This window comes from Musca autumnalis, unplaced genomic scaffold (assembly GCF_047663935.1).
Source record: "Musca autumnalis isolate F117 unplaced genomic scaffold, ASM4766393v1 scaffold_3, whole genome shotgun sequence".
NCBI lineage: Eukaryota > Metazoa > Arthropoda > Insecta > Diptera > Muscidae > Musca > Musca autumnalis.
Window position 1 is genome coordinate 115,960,820 of NW_027411866.1, and position 16,221 is coordinate 115,977,040.

Genomic DNA, 16,221 nt, shown 5'->3' on the forward strand with positions numbered 1-16,221 from the left:
CTTGGGAAAAATATTCTTTAAAAATGCAAGTTTTGTGGTCATTTGGTCATTGAAAAAATATTCTTTAAAACTCCACGTTTTGTGGTCGTGTGGTCTTTAAAAAAATATTCTTTAAAAATCCACGTTTCGTGGTCAGTGGGTCATGGGAAAAATATTCTTTAAAAATCCAAGTTTTGTGGTCAGTGGGTCATGGGAAAAATATTCTTTAAATATCCAAGTTTTGTGGTCAGTGGGTCATGGGAAAATATTTTTTAAAAAACCAAGTTTTGTGGTCATTTGGTCCTTGAAAAAATATTCTTTAAAACTCCAAGTTTTGTGGTGGTGTGGTCTTTGAAAAAATATTCTTTAAAAATCCACGTTTTGTGGTCATTTGGCCCTTAAACAAATATTCTTAAAAAATCCACGTTTTGTGGCCTTGAACAATTGTTCTTTAAAAATCCACGTTTTGTGGCCTTGAACAAATATTCTTAAAAAATCCACGTTTTGTGGCCTTGAACAAATATTCTTTAAAAATCCACGTTTTGTGGCCTTGAACAAATATTCTTTAAAAATCCACGTTTTGTGGCCTTGAACAAATATTCTTTAAAAATCCACGTTTTGTGGCCTTGAACAAATATTCTTTAAAAATCCACGTTTTGTGGCCTTGAACAAATATTCTTTAAAAGTCCAAGTTTTGTGGTCATTTGGCCCTTGAAAAAATATTCTTTAAAAATCAATGTTTTGTGGTCATTTGGTCCTTGAAAAAAAAAATCTTTCAAAATCCACGTTTTGTGTTCATTTGGTCCTTGAAAAATATTCTTTAAAAAGCCACGTTTTGTTATCATTTGGTCCTTGAAAAAATATTCTTTAAAAATCCTATAGACCCTCTTTGAAAGAAAGGGTGCTTCTATAGATCCTCTCTGAAAGAAAGGGTGCTTCTATAGACCCTCTCTTAAAGAAATGGTGCTTCTATAGACCCTCTCTGAAAGAAAGGGTGCTTCCATAGACCCTCTCTGAAAGAAATTGTGCTTCTATAGACCCTCTCTGAAAGAAAGGGTGCTTCCATAGACCCTCTCTGAAAGAAATTGTGCTTCTATAGACCCTCTCTGAAAGAAATGGTGCTTCTATAGACCCTCTTTGAAAGAAAGGGTGCTTCCATAGACCCTCTTTGAAAGAAAACGTGCTTCTATAGATCTCTCTGAAAGAAAGGGTGCTTCTATAGACCCTCTCTGAAAGAAATCGTGCTTCCATAGACCCTCCCAGAAAGAAAGGGTGCTGCTTTAACGGCAAACGACAAATTGAGGACATTTGCCAAACTCCGTGTTCATTCGCTTTCTTATGCATTTCCATTGAGATTTCTAACGCTTTGGATCATTTCGCGTTTCGAACGACATCTGGAACATCGCTCATCGTAAATGCCGCGTAGCACATAATAAAAAATGCCAGTAAAAATAACTCGCGCGCTTCTTCGGATCTGCAACTGTCTCGCCGTGGAAAGTTACAGCCGTTCTATTTTCATTCATCCCCAGATTCGAGAGTGATTTAATCGATGCCCACAATTTACTTAATCTTGTACCAATGTTGCGATGCTTTATTGGTCTAGTCTGCCTCAAATTTTGGATCTTTAGGGCTCGTAAAAATATTCTTTAAAAATCCACGTTATGTGGTCATTTGGTCCTTGAAAAAAATATTCTTTAAAAAAGCACGTTTTGTAGTCATTTGGTCCTTGAACAAATATTCTTTAAAAATCCACGTTTTGTGGTCATTTGGTACCTGGAAAATATTTATTAAAAGTCCACGTTTTTGGTCATTCGTTATTTGAAAAATATTCGTTAAAAATCCACGCTTTGTGGTCATTTGGTCCTTGAAAAAATATTCTTTAAAAATCCACGTTTTGTGGTCATTTAGTCCTTGAAAAAATATTCTTTAAAAATCCACTTTCTGTGGTCATTTGGTCCTTCAAAAAATGTTCTTTAAAAATCCACGTTTAGTGGTCTATGAGTCCTTGAAAAAATATTCTTTAAAAATCCACGTTTCGTGGTCAGTGGGTCATGGGAAAAATATTCTTTAAAAATCCAAGTTTTGTGGTCATTTGGTCCTTAAAAAAATATTCTTTAAAACTCCACGTTTTGTGGTCGTGTGGTCTTTGAAAAAATATTCTTTAAAAATCCACGTTTCGTGGTCAGTGGGTCATGGGAAAATATTCTTTAAGAATCCAAGTTTTGTGGTCAGTGGGTCATGGGAAAAATATTCTTTAAAAATCCAAGTTTTGTGGTCAGTGGGTCATGGGAAAATATTTTTTAAAAATCCAAGTTTTGTGGTCATTTGGTCCTTGAAAAAATATTCTTTAAAACTCCAAGTTTTGTGGTGGTGTGGTCTTTGAAAAAATATTCTTTAAAAATCCACGTTTTGTGGCCTTGAACAATTATTCTTTAAAAATCCACGTTTTGTGGCCTTGAACAATTATTCTTTAAAAATCCACGTTTTGTGGCCTTGAACAATTATTCTTTAAAAATCCACGTTTTGTGGCCTTGAACAATTATTCTTTAAAAATCCACGTTTTGTGGCCTTGAACAATTATTCTTTAAAAATCCACGTTTTGTGGCCTTGAACAATTATTCTTTAAAAATCCACGTTTTGTGGCCTTGAACAAATATTCTTTAAAAATCCACGTTTTGTGGCCTTGAACAAATATTCTTTAAAAATCCACGTTTTGTGGCCTTGAACAAATATTCTTTAAAAATCCACGTTTTGTGGCCTTGAACAAATATTCTTTAAAAATCCACGTTTTGTGGCCTTGAACAATTATTCTTTAAAAATCCACGTTTTGTGGCCTTGAACAAATATTCTTTAAAAATCCACGTTTTGTGGCCTTGAACAAATATTCTTTAAAAATCCACGTTTTGTGGCCTTGAACAAATATTCTTTAAAAGTCCAAGTTTTGTGGTCATTTGGCCCTTGAAAAAATATTCTTTAAAAATCAATGTTTTGTGGTCATTTGGTCCTTGAAAAAAAAATCTTTCAAAATCCACGTTTTGTGTTCATTTGGTCCTTGAAAAATATTCTTTAAAAAGCCACGTTTTGTTATCATTTGGTCCTTGAAAAAATATTCTTTAAAAATCCACGTTTTGTGGTCATTTGGTTCTTAAAAAAATGTTCTTTAAAAATCCTCGTTGTGTGGTCATTTGGTTCTTGAAAAAAATGTTCTTTAAAAATCCACGTTTTGTGGTCATTTTGTTCTTGAAAAAAATATTCTTTAAAAATCCACGTTTTGTTGTCATTTGGCCCTTGAACAAATATTCTTTAAAAATCCACGTGTTGTGTTCATTTGGTCCTTGAAAAAAATATTCTTTAAAAATCCACGTTTAGTGGTCATTTGGTACTTGAAAAAAATATTCTTTAAAAATCCACGTTTAGTGGTCATTTGGTACTTGAAAAATATTCTTAAAAATCTACGTTTTGTGGTCATTTGGTACCTGGAAAATATTTATTAAAAGTCCACGTTTTGAGGCCAGTTGAAAAAATATTCTTTAAAAATCCACGTTTTGCTGACAGTTGATTGTTGGTTATTGAAAAAAAATGTTCCTTTAAAACTTTTTGGTCTCCATGGCGCATATTGACACAAGTATGTAAATTGTATATAGGTATGTAATTTTGTAACAAGTATTTAACAAAAATTACTTCTATACAAAACAATTCCATTGAGAATATCACGTTTGGTTGTTGTGACGACGATGATAATAATGATGATGAAGAAGTTTGACGATTACGATGTAAGAGTAAACATGTGCCAATTCATATTGGAGACGCAAAATAATAATAAAGAATGTGGTTTGTAGCATGTTTCTATGATTCTGGAAGTTGTTGTTCTTGGTGTAATTTCTTGTTTTGATGTTAGTTTCGACGTAGTTATTTATTGTTGTTTTTCAATAATTATTTTGATTTCAATTCACGAATGAACAAGTTTTGAAAACTATTTTATGCTGTTAAGTGGGTAATTATGTTATTTCTACATACATACCTACATAGCTTGGCTATGTTGTGATAAAAGCGTTTCCAATGTTAGCAATGGTGCCCATATCTATGTTGCCCACCCCTGTGATTGACAAGAAATGGCAATATTGCTATAAAATGTTAAGGGAAATTTCTTGAGAGATACTATTCTTATGGAATGAATTTTTTAATAATTTAGTAAGGAAAATATTAGAACAATTGCATAAAGTAAGGGTGGATGTTTTAGAAGCATTTTTTAAGGGTTTCAGAGAACTAAATGTTGAATGCAATTGAAGAATTTAAAAGTTATATACAACATGGTCCAGCTTTAAGTTCTAGAAATCTGGTCTCTACTCTTCAAATAATGGCTTGATTATGAATATCAATATTTATAAGCCATTAAGTTTTGAAAAAATATGTTGTTTTTACTTTCATCATATTTATGCTGAAGGTTCTGAATATCTCATCTATTATACAAATTATAACATAAACGATACTACCGGTTCTTATTCGTATAAGTTTGATAACATCTTCACACCCTAGAAGACGGAAATGTTAAATTCCACATGTCATTAGAGGCAACAGACGAGGTATAACAATATGCCACGAGCAGCTACATACCTACACGACGGGCTTCAGCTCAAAAGCACACTTATTTGCATACTTCTTTTGCGATGCCACCACATTCAAGCATCATAAAATCAATCGATGAATACATACATATGTATGTATATTGATGTTAAATGGTATTGAATACACATCTATTGAAGTATGAATCTAACACCTTAATATTTATTTATTCTTTTATAAGTAACGAATATCAATTGTTTTTGACATCAATTTTCTTGATAAACGATTGTTAAATTCGTTGAGATTCTTTTGTATGAAGCTTGGCGGAGTTCCGCACTTATGTTAAACATATTAACATTTTAATGCATTTATGTATGCATTGTATGCAACATTTCTGAATATCTATGTTTGCAATTTGTTCGTAGTTTGTTTTGTTTATAAAAAATTATACTATTGTGGAGGTAGTTCTGAGGTGTGCTATGGTTTTCATTTATTAAGAATTAACCACACGTTTTTTTTAAGAATGTTTTATGAAGCCTCCAAAGTATACAAGGCTTGGATTTTTAAAGAAATTTTTGGAGATCCAAAAGTCCATAAGATGTGTTTTAAAGACAATTTTTTTTCAAAAACCGGCCGTCTAAATGACCTTAATTTTTAAAGAATAATTTTCAAGCACTAGCTTTTCACGAAACATAGATTTATTCAAAGAAAGTCTAAAAGATATGGATTTTAAAGAATTTTTTTCAAGATGTGGATTTTTGAAGCTTTTTGTAAGATGTATTTTAAAAGATTTTTGTTAGACGTGGATTTTTAAAATTTTTTCAAGACGCGGATTTTTTTTTAAAGAAATTTTGTTTCAAGATTTAAAAAATTTTAAAAATCCACGTCCTGAAAAAATTTTAAAAATCCACGCCTAACAAAAATCTTTTAAAATACATCTTACAAAAAGCTTCAAAAATCCACATCTTGAAAAATTCTTTAAAATCCATATCTTTTAGACTTTCTTTGAATAAATCTATGTTTCGTGAAAAGCTAGTGCTTGAAAATTATTCTTTAAAAATTAAGGTCATTTAGACGGCCGGCTTTTGAAAAAAAATTGTCTTTAAAACACATCTTATGGACTTTTGGATCTCCAAAAATTTCTTTAAAAATCCAAGCCTTGTATACTTTGGAGGCTTCATAAAACATTCTTAAAAAAACGTGTGGTTAATTCTTAATAAATGAAAACCATAGCATTAAAAAAAAATTCACGTCTTGAAAATAATAATTTAAAAAAATGCACGTATTGAAAAAAATTAAAAATCTTCGCCTTTTGAAAATCCCCTTCTTGAAAAAAGATAATTTAAAAAAATTCACGTCTTGAAAAAAAATAAAAATATTCGCCTTAAAAAAATATTATAAAAAAAAATTCACGTCTTAAAAAAATAATTTTAAAAAATTCACGTCTTGAAAAAAAAAAATAAAAATATTCGCCTTAAAAAAATATTATAAAAAAATTCACGTCTTAAAAAAATAATTTTAAAAAATCCACGTCTTAAAAAAATAATTTTAAAAAATCTTCGTCTTGTACAAAAATAATTTTAGAAAATCCAAGTCTTAGAATTAATTATTTTAAAAATCTTCGTCTTGACAAAATAATTTAAAAAAATCCACGTCTTGAAAAAAATAATTTTAAAAACATCTTTGTCTTCAAAAAATAGTTTTAAAAAAAACTTTGTCTTGGAAAAATTAACAAAAAAGAATTATTATATATATATTTTTTAAAATTATTTTCTTTTTCAAGACAAGATTTACTTAAAGATATTTTGTTTCAAGATTTAAAAAAAATTAAAAATCTACGTCCTGAAAAAAGAAAATTAAAAAAAATTCACGTCTTGAAAAAAAAATAATTTAAAAAAAATGCACGTATTGAAAAAAATTAAAAATCTTCGCCTTTTAAAAATCCCTTTCTTGAAAAAAAGATAATTTAAAAAAATTCATGTCTTGAAATAAATTAAAAATATTCGCCGTAAAAAAAATTTATAAAAAAATCACGTCTTAAAAAAATAATTTTAAAAAATCCACGTCTTGAAAAAAATAATTTCAAAAAATAGTTTTAAAAATCTTTGTATTGGAAAAAATTAATAAAAAAGTAATAAAAAAATAAAAAAGTAATAAAATAAATAAAAAAATAAATAAATAATTTTTTTTTTCAAGAATTTTTTTTTTTGTAATTATTTTTTGAAGTGAAAATCGTTCGGCTTACTTGAAAAGTTATTAATATTGGTATTGTTCGGCTACAGGCTCTTTGAATATAAAAATCGGGTGTTGATTTTTATATAGTTTCTTTATTTTCCAATATTTTGATTGGAGTCTCCAATCATCTTCAGGGAATTGAAAGAGAGTTTTGGTTTATCTGTTCCAAGAGCTTTCTTCAACAGTTGAACAATAATAATTGTTCCACAAATATCCTATACGGGACAAGGGAGACTTCTCTCATATCAATGAGTGCACCCCGATTCTTATTAGCTGAATGATATGGGACCTACAGTTTATCGCCGAGTCCGAACGGCGTGTCCTAAGACACCACTTGTAGAGAAGTTTTACATGGCTGTAATACTCAGGAAATGTCCCCAACATTACTGAGGGTTGATTTTGCCACCGTTGAAATTTTTTGATGTTGCCTGGCCGGGGAATCGTACCCACGAACTTCAGCGTGCAAGGCGGGTGTGCATATCATTGCATCGCGGTGGCACCCAGTTGAACAATGCCAATAATAATTATTTTTTTTGAAAACGTGTATTTCTTAATTATTTTTTTAAAGCTAGGATTTTTTTCAAATTCTTTGTCGAAGACGTGGATATTTTTAAAATTATTTTTTTTTCAAAACCTGGATTTTTTAAAATTATTCTTTTTTACAAGACTTGTATTTTTTAAAAATACTTTTTTAAGACGTGGATTTTTGAGAAATAATTTTTTCAAGACTTGGATTTTTTTAAATTATTTTTTTCAAGAAGTGGATTTTTTTTAAATTTTTTGTTTTCAAGAAGTGGATTTTTTTAAAATATTTTTTTCAAGAAAAAGACCAATTGCTGAAAAAAAATATTTTAAAAAGTCCTAATTTTAAAAAGCACCTCTTGAAAAAATAATAATTTTAAAAAAATCCACGTCATAAAGAATATATTTCAAGCAATTATCGCTTTAAAAATTAATATTTACTTATTACATTAACCCGTAGTAAATGCAAAGTTAATAAGAAGGAAGCAATAATTTAAAACAAAAAAGGAAAACACACGTCTTAAAAAAATAATGTAAAAAAAGATCCATGTCTTGAAAAAAATAATTTTAAAAATATCCATGTCCTGAAAAACAGTAGTTTTTTAAAAAAGAAAAACACACGTCTTGAAAAAAATAATTTAAAAAATATCCATGCCTTGAAATAAATAATTTTAAAAATATCTATGTGCTGAAAAACAATAATTTTAATATTATTTTCATAAATTAAGACGTGCATTTTTAAGATTATTTTTATTCAAGACTTTGGATTTTTAAAACTATCTTTTGATTGATTTTTTAAAATTACGATTTTTTCAAGACATGGATTTTTATATTTGTTTTTTTTTTTTGGGTGGATTTTTAAAATTATCTATTAAGACGTGGATATTTTAAAATTATTCCTTTTAAACGTGTATATTTTAAAATTATTAATTTTAAAGACGGGGTTTTTTTTAAAATTGGGTGCCACCGTGGTGCAATGGTATGCACGCCCGCCTTGCACGCAGAAGGTCGGGGGTTCGATTCCCCGGCCAGGCAACATCAAACATTTTTCAACGGTGGCAAAATACCCCTCAGTAATGTTGGCGACATTTCCTGAGTATTTCAGCCTTGAAAAACTTCTCCATAAGTGGTGTCTTAAGACACGCTGTTCGGACTCGGCGATAAACAGTAGGTCCCATATCATTGAGCTAAATATGAATCGGGGTGCACTCATTGATATGAGAGAAGTCTCCCTTGTCCCGTATGGGATGTTGTGGAACAATGTTTTTGTTTGTTTTTTTAAAATTACTTTTTTTCAAGGCATGGATTTTTTAAATTTTTTCAAGACTTGGATTTTTTAAAATTATTTTTTTCTGGTATTTTTTAAAATTATTTTTTCTTCAAAGTAATTTTTTAAGCCATTTTTTCAGCACTTGGATTTTTAATTTTTTTTTTCAATGCGAGATTTTTTTTAAATTATGTTTTTTTTATGACGCGGGTTTTGGAAAATTATGTTTTTTAAGACGTGGATTTTGTAATTTTTTTAGGATAGGAAATTTTTAAATAATTTTTTCCAGATTTGGATTTTTTATAATTATTTTTTAAGACGTGGAATTTTTAAAACTACTTTTTAAGACTTGGGGGCCTATTCTGTAACTCTTTAACAACTTTACTCATTGTTTATTTTACGAAAATTTCATTTGTTTGTTTTGTAGTTGTTACAAAAACAAAAGAAATTTTAACAACTTTTCAATCGATAAAAGTTACAGAATAGGCATATTGGATTTTTTTAAATTATTTTTATTTAGATGTGGATTTTTTAAAATTATTTTGTTTAGACGTGAATTTTTAAAGAATTTATTAAAGATCTGGATTTAAAAGAATTTATTCAAGATCTGGATTTTAAAGAATTTTTTTAAGACCTGTAATTAAAAAAAATTGTCTTTTTTTGGGTTTTAATTGTACCAATTTTGTCGCTAACCCCTCCAGATTTAAAACTTAACGAATTCATATTTATTATCTCATAATACTAGAGTGAGCATTCTATAATCCGTGTGCCACCCGACAATTAAGACTTGAATACCAATTTTGACAACTTGTCTGTTTGTCTTGTTTTCTTCTTTTCTTCATGTCAGTACAATGATGATAAATGACTTTCCTATAGATTTTTTGTTTAACGCTCTTCAATATGACTATCAGCGAAGAAAGAAACAAAAAAATGACAAAGGTTATTTCATCAATATTTCATATCAATTTATTGAAATCATTATTATGATTTGAAGAAGATATGACATAAAAAATATTCAAATTAATTATTGATTAACCCCACAATGAGTTATGGGGGCAACTTGAGAGCTTTTTAAACTTTGATTGTTGTTTTTTATATGGTAAGATAACATTCTATTCATGGCAGAACTACCAGGTAGTGGTATCACACCAGGCTAATTGTGCCATGATTCTATTTCAATTCCATGAACGAGAGGGGATATTACTCCCATTTACTAAGCCATACATTACCGACCATTTACTTAGCCATGTACCCGCCTTTACAAGATCCAATATCATTTACCCAGAAGTTACGTTTTTTTTTTTAATGCTCACTTTGGACTCAAAATGAGTTTTTGCCATTCCCATTCGAGGGTTAAGTATACATTTTTCGAATACATTCTTATTATATTCTAACAACTTGAACGATTCTGTTGATTTTTATTGATTGAATCAATTTGCAGCATCTATAATTTTGAAATATACACACATATTTACATATATTTTTCAATATGAGGTTTAACAGAATATAACCGGTAATATTTGATTATTACACACAAATTAAACAAAATAAAAATACTTATTTTGTCTTTTGAATATTCATTTGGAATATTTATTATTTTCAATGAGAAACGAGTTCTTGATTTTAAAACAAGTAAGCGAAGGTTATAGTCGGGACGGACCGAACAGGGGTTTAAATTTTTTCTATAGAAAAATGGGGTCAGACTACAGGCCAGAATTTTTTCTATAGAAAATAGTAATCAGACCACAGGTCTGATTTTTTTCTATACAAAATGTAGTCAGTCGGGGGTATGAACTTTTTCTACAGAAAAACATGACCAGACATTCGGTCTGAATTAGAAAACATGACAAGACTTTTCGTCTGAATTTTTTATACCCTCCACCATAGTATGGAGGGTATATTAAGTTTGTCATTCTGTTTGTAACACATCGAACTAATCATTTGCGACCCTATAAAGTATATATATTCTTGATCAGGATAAAATTCTAAGACGATCTAGCCATGTCCGTCTGTCCGTCTGTCTGTCCGTCTGTCCGTCTGTTGTAATCACTCTAGCGTCCGCAATAATTGAGATAGAGTGCTGAAATTTTGCACCCGAGGGTCTTTTTTCCGTAGGCAGGTCAAGTTCGAAGATGGGCTATATCGGTCCACTTTTTGGTATAGCCCCCATATAACGGTACCTCCGGATTTGAGGTATTTTGACGTTCTTTGCCACATTTGCAGACCGAATTAGCTATAATTTGGCACTTAGGGTTCCTTGTGATCAACAAACTTATATCCCAAAGGATATGGGCATAGGTCCATGTTTTGGTATAGTCCCCATATAATGGTACCTCCCTATTTTCGGTATTTTGAGAATTTTAGGCACAATTTTTAAGCGAACTATCTGCAATTTGATATTTGAGGTTCTCAGTGGTCATAAAACATCTCCACGAAACATCGTCAACATAGGTCCATGTTTTGGTATAGCCCCCATATAACGGTACCTCCCGATTTTCGGTATTTTGAGAATTTTAGCTACAATTTTTAACCGAACTAGCTGTAATTTGCCATTTGAGGTTCTCAGTGGTCATGAAATATCTCCACCAAGCATCGTCAACATAGGTCCATGTTTTGGTATAGCCCCCATATAACGGTACCTCCCGATTTTCGGTATTTTGAGAATTTTAGCCACAATTTGTAACCGAAATATCTGCAATTTGACATTTGAGGTTCTCAGTGGTCATGAAACATCTCCACCAAACATCGTCAACATAGGTCCATGTTTTGGTATAGCCCCCATATAACGGTACCTCCCAATTTTCGGTATTTTGAGCATTTTAGCTACAGTTTTTAACCGAAATAGCTGTAATTTGACATTTGAAGTTCTCAGTGGTCATAAAACATCTCCAACGAAACATGGTCAACATAGGTCCATGTTTTGGTATAGCCCCCATATAACGGTATCTCCCGATTTTTGGTATTTTGAGAATTTTAGCTGCAATTTTGAACCGAACTAGCTATAATGATCGGTATTTTAAGAATTTTAGCTACAATTTTGTCTATTCAAAAATAATCGTCAATATAGGTCCATGTTTTGGTATATCCCCCCATATAACTGTACCTCCCGATTTTCGGGAATTTTCAGTGGTCACGAAATTTCTTCACTAAAATTCGTCAACATGGGTCCATTTTTGAGGGTCTACATTGTTTTGATGAAACTACTCTCAATTTGACTCTTGAAGTTCCAGCTATAAAACTTTTCCGCCAAAAAATTTTAAGATAGGTTGACTCTTTGATATAGCCCCGCCATAACGCGGAAGTTCGACTCACGGCGGATCTGTCCTTCGGGGTTCATAATGTACTCACCAAGGCCTTTCTTCGGGGTTTTTAATATACACACACCAAGTGCTTTTATCTCCAAAAGGAATTATCTCTGCCCCAACATTTGTGTTCACAGTGTAATTTAAGCAATAGTGGGAGTCAGTAGGAGTCTAACCATTGTCGAAAAGTTGTTCCACCTAAAATTGTGAAAGGACCCTAACTATTGCATTTTAATTACGACTATTTTATGGTGGAGGGTATAAAAAGTTCGGCCCGGCCGAACTTAACGACTTTTTACTTGTTTTAAAATTAAATGCTTAAATTTAGAACGCTTATAAATTCGGTAATTAACGATATTTTTCGGTAAGTTAGCGTCGAATAAAAAGTAGTCGTAAAGTTCTACCGATAGCAAGAGTGTTGTCAACTTTAATTTGAACTTTTCATTCATAATTTTGCGTTTTAATGTTAACGATTTTTGTCGGTAACTCAAAAAATGAGTTAGAGAATCGCATTACAGGCATTTGGCCTGATTTTTGTCTATAGAAAAACTTGACCAGACTTTTGGTCTGAATTTTTTCTACAGAAAAAAGTGAACAGGCCTTTTGGTCTGAATTTTTTTTATAGAAACAAGTGAACAGACCTTTGGTCTGAATTTTTTCTATAGAAAAAAGTGAACAGACTTGTGGTCTGAATTTTTTCTATAAAAAAGTGACCAGAACTTTGGTCTGAATTTTTTCTATAGAAAAAAACTGACCAGACCTTTGGTCTTAATTTTTGCTATCGAAAAAAGTGTCCATTTTTCTATAGAAAAAAATTCAGAAGTCAGACAAGGGGTCTGAATTTTTATTCTATAGAAAAAAAGTAGTCAGACCAGGGATCTGAATTTTTTTCTATATAAAAAAAGTAGTCAGGCCAGAAAAAAAGTAGTCAGACAAGTGGTCTGAATTTTTTTCTATAGAAAAAAAGTAGTCATACCACGGATCTGAATTTTTTTTAAGAGGTCAGACCAGGGCTCTGAATTTTTTTTCTATAGAAAAAAAGTAGTCATACCAGGGGTCTAAATTTTTTTCTATAAAAAAAAGTAGTCAGGTCAGGGGTCTGAATTTTTTTCCATAGAAAGAAAGTAGTCAAACCTGGGGTCTGATTTTTTTTTCTATAGAAAAAAAGTAGTCAGACAAGGGGTCTGAATTTTTATTCTATAGAAAAAAAGTAGTCAGACCAGGGGTCTGATTTTTTTTCTATAGAAAAAAAGTAGTCAGACCAGGGGTCTGAGTTTTTTTCTATAGAATAAAAGTGGTCAGACCAGCCCCCCTATTCCGTAACTTTTTAACAACTTTACTCATAGTTTATTTTACAACAATTTCATTTGTTTGTTTTGTAGTTGTTACAAAAACAAAAGAAATTTTAACAACTTTTGAATCGATAAAAGTTACAGAATTCATATACAGGGGTCCGATTTTTTTTATAGAAGAAAGTAGTCAGATCAGGTGTCTGAAATTTTTTCTATAGAAAAAAGTAGTCAGAATAGGGGTCTGAAATTTTTTTTTAAGAGGTCAGACCAGGGGTCTGAAATTTTTTCTATAGAAAAAACAAGTCAGACCAGGGATCTGAAATTTTTAGTAGTCATACCAGGGGTCTGAAATTTTTTCCATAGAAAAAAAGTAGTCATACCAGGGGTCTGATTTTATTTCTATAGAAAAAAAGTAGTCAGACCAGGGGTAGACAGGCCAGGGGTCTGAAATTTTTTCTATAGAAAAAAGAAGTCAGACCAGGCATTTGAAATTTTTAGTAGCCATACCAGGGGTCTGAAATTTTTTCCATAGAAAAAAAGTAGTCTAATTTTATTTCTATAGAAAAAAAGTGGTCAGACCAGGGGTCTGAATTTTTTTTCTATAGAAAAAAAAGGAGTCGGACCAGGGGTCTGATTTTTTTTTTCTATAGAAAAAAAGTAGTCAGATCAGGGGTCTGAATTTTTTTCTATAGAAAAAAAGTAGTCAGACCAGGGGTCTGAATTTTTTTCTATAGAAAAAAAGTAGTCAGACCAGGGGTCTGAATTTTTTTTTCTATAGAAAAAAAGGAGTCAGACCAGTGGTCTGATTTTTTTCTATAGAATAAAAAGTAGTCAGACCAGGGGTCTGAATTTTTTTTCTATAGAAAGAAAGTAGTCAAACCAGAGGTCTGAATTTTTTTCTATAGGAAAAAAGTAACCAGAGGTCTGAATTTTTTTTCTATAGAAAAAAGTAGTCAGACCAGGGGTCTGAATTTTTTTTCTATAGAAAAAAAGGAGTCAGACCAGGGGTCTGATTTTGTTTCTATAGAAAAAAAGTAGTCAGATCAGGGGTCTGATTTTTTTTCTATAGAAAAAAAGTAGTCAGACCAGGGGTCTGAATTTTTTTTTTCTATAGAAAAAGAGTAATCAGACCAGGGATCTGAATTTTTTTTCTATAGAAAAATAGTAATCAGACCAGGGATCTGAATTTTTTTTCTATAGAAAAAAAGTTGTCAGGCCAGGGGTCTGAAATTTTTTCTACAGAAAAAATTAGTCAGACCAGGGGTCTGAAATTTTTTCTACAGGAAAAAGTAGTCAGACCAGGGGTCTGAAATTTTATCTAAGTGGTCAGACTAGGGGTCTGAAATTTTTTCTAAGTAGTCAGACCAGGGATCTGAAATTTTTTCTATAGAAAAAAGTAGTCAGACCAGAGATCTGAAATTTTTAGTAGTCATACCAGGGGTCTGAAATTTTTTCCATAGAAAAAAGTAGTCAGACCAGGGATCTGAATTTTTTTCCATAGAAAAAAAGTAGTCAGACCGTGGGTCCGAATTTTTTTCTATAGAAAAAAGTAGTCAGACCGTTGCACGGTGGTCGATAACACTGATCTAGCGGCGCGAAATTTATAACTTGCAAACGAATAGAGATACGTCACTGAAATTTTGCACAAACTCAGTTTGTACCTGTGAGTAATAATGGGCCAAATATGAACAATATCGGCTAATGTTTTGGTATAGCCCCCATATAACGGTACCTTCCGATTTTCGGTATTTTGAGGATTTAAGCCACAATTTCGTAGCAAATTAGCTGTAATTTGGTACTTAGTGTTCCTAGTAGTCACAAAATATTTCCACCAAAAATGATGGACATAGGTGCACGTTTTTATATAGCCACCATGCAAGCGTACCTCCCAATTTCAGGTATTTTGAATACCATGACCAAATTTTTAAACCAACTTGGCTGTAATTTTGCATTCCGTGTTCTCACTGCGTATAAAATCTTCTTACAAAACATTTTCAATGCGGATTTATGTTTCGATGTAGCCCCTTTTATGGTACACCCGCTTTGTTGAATTTTTACTTGTTATCCCATATTTAATAACATATTTAGCTATAATATGGTATTATAGAGTCTCCGGGGGTAGAACTCCTCCTTGCAAATATTTCTCAAGATAGGCCCATATTTTGATTTAGCTCCCATACAAATGCACAGCTAAATTTGTATGAATTTCATGCAAAATCCCTCATCAACAGATTTGCAAATATTTGCAGCCCTAATGTGGTTATTCCGTATCCAGAGAGTCCAATTTCATTACCCAAAAATTAATCGAACCCAAGTTCGGCCAAGTTTACAAGAAATTGGATTTTTTTTGAAAATTTATTGCTATATAACTAAGTCCCTCCAGACCCCAAACTAATTTTTATAAATCACACCCTCTGCTATTAATTAAAAATAAATCTTGTCCAGTTTCATTACGAATTTATTTGACATTTAAACAAATATGAAGTTAGTTTTTTTGCTATAATTTTTTAAAATCTGATGCAACAAAAACTCTTGTATTTGATAGTGAATAACTGAGTGAATATTTACAACAACAAAAATGAAAAAAACTCTTTGTCTGCAAAGTGTCTGTAATCGATACAATGGAAAATATTTCGCAATTTTATAGTTCGATTTTTTAACTTTCGCGCCGCTAGATCAGTGGTTTCGACCAGTGTGCAGGGGTCTGAAATTTTTTCTATAGAAAAAAGTAGTCAGTCCTGGGGTCTAAAATTTGTCTATACAAAAAAGTAGTCAGACCAGAGGTCTGAAATTTTTTCTATAGAAGGAAGTAGTCAGACCAGGGGTCTGAAATTTTTTCTGTAGAAAAAAGTAGTTCTATAAAAAAAGTAGTCAGAACAGGAGTCTGAATTTTTTCTATAGAAAAAAGTAGTCAGCCCAGGGGTCTGAGTTTTTTTCCATAGGAAGAAAGTAGTAAGACCAGAGGTCTGAATTTCGTTCTATAGAAAAAAGTAGTCAGAACAGTAGTGCCATTTTCGAACACATTTTTGGAGTTACCGACAAAAATCGGTAAAATTTTAGA

The 16,221-nt window shown here is 31.2% G+C and overlaps 1 protein-coding gene across 1 annotated transcript in view; it reads left to right on the forward strand.

The window, feature by feature from the left end:
• Window positions 1-16,221, forward strand: part of LOC141397573 (uncharacterized) — a 173,480-nt gene that overhangs the window by 12,448 nt on the left and 144,811 nt on the right. The window lies entirely within an intron of this gene.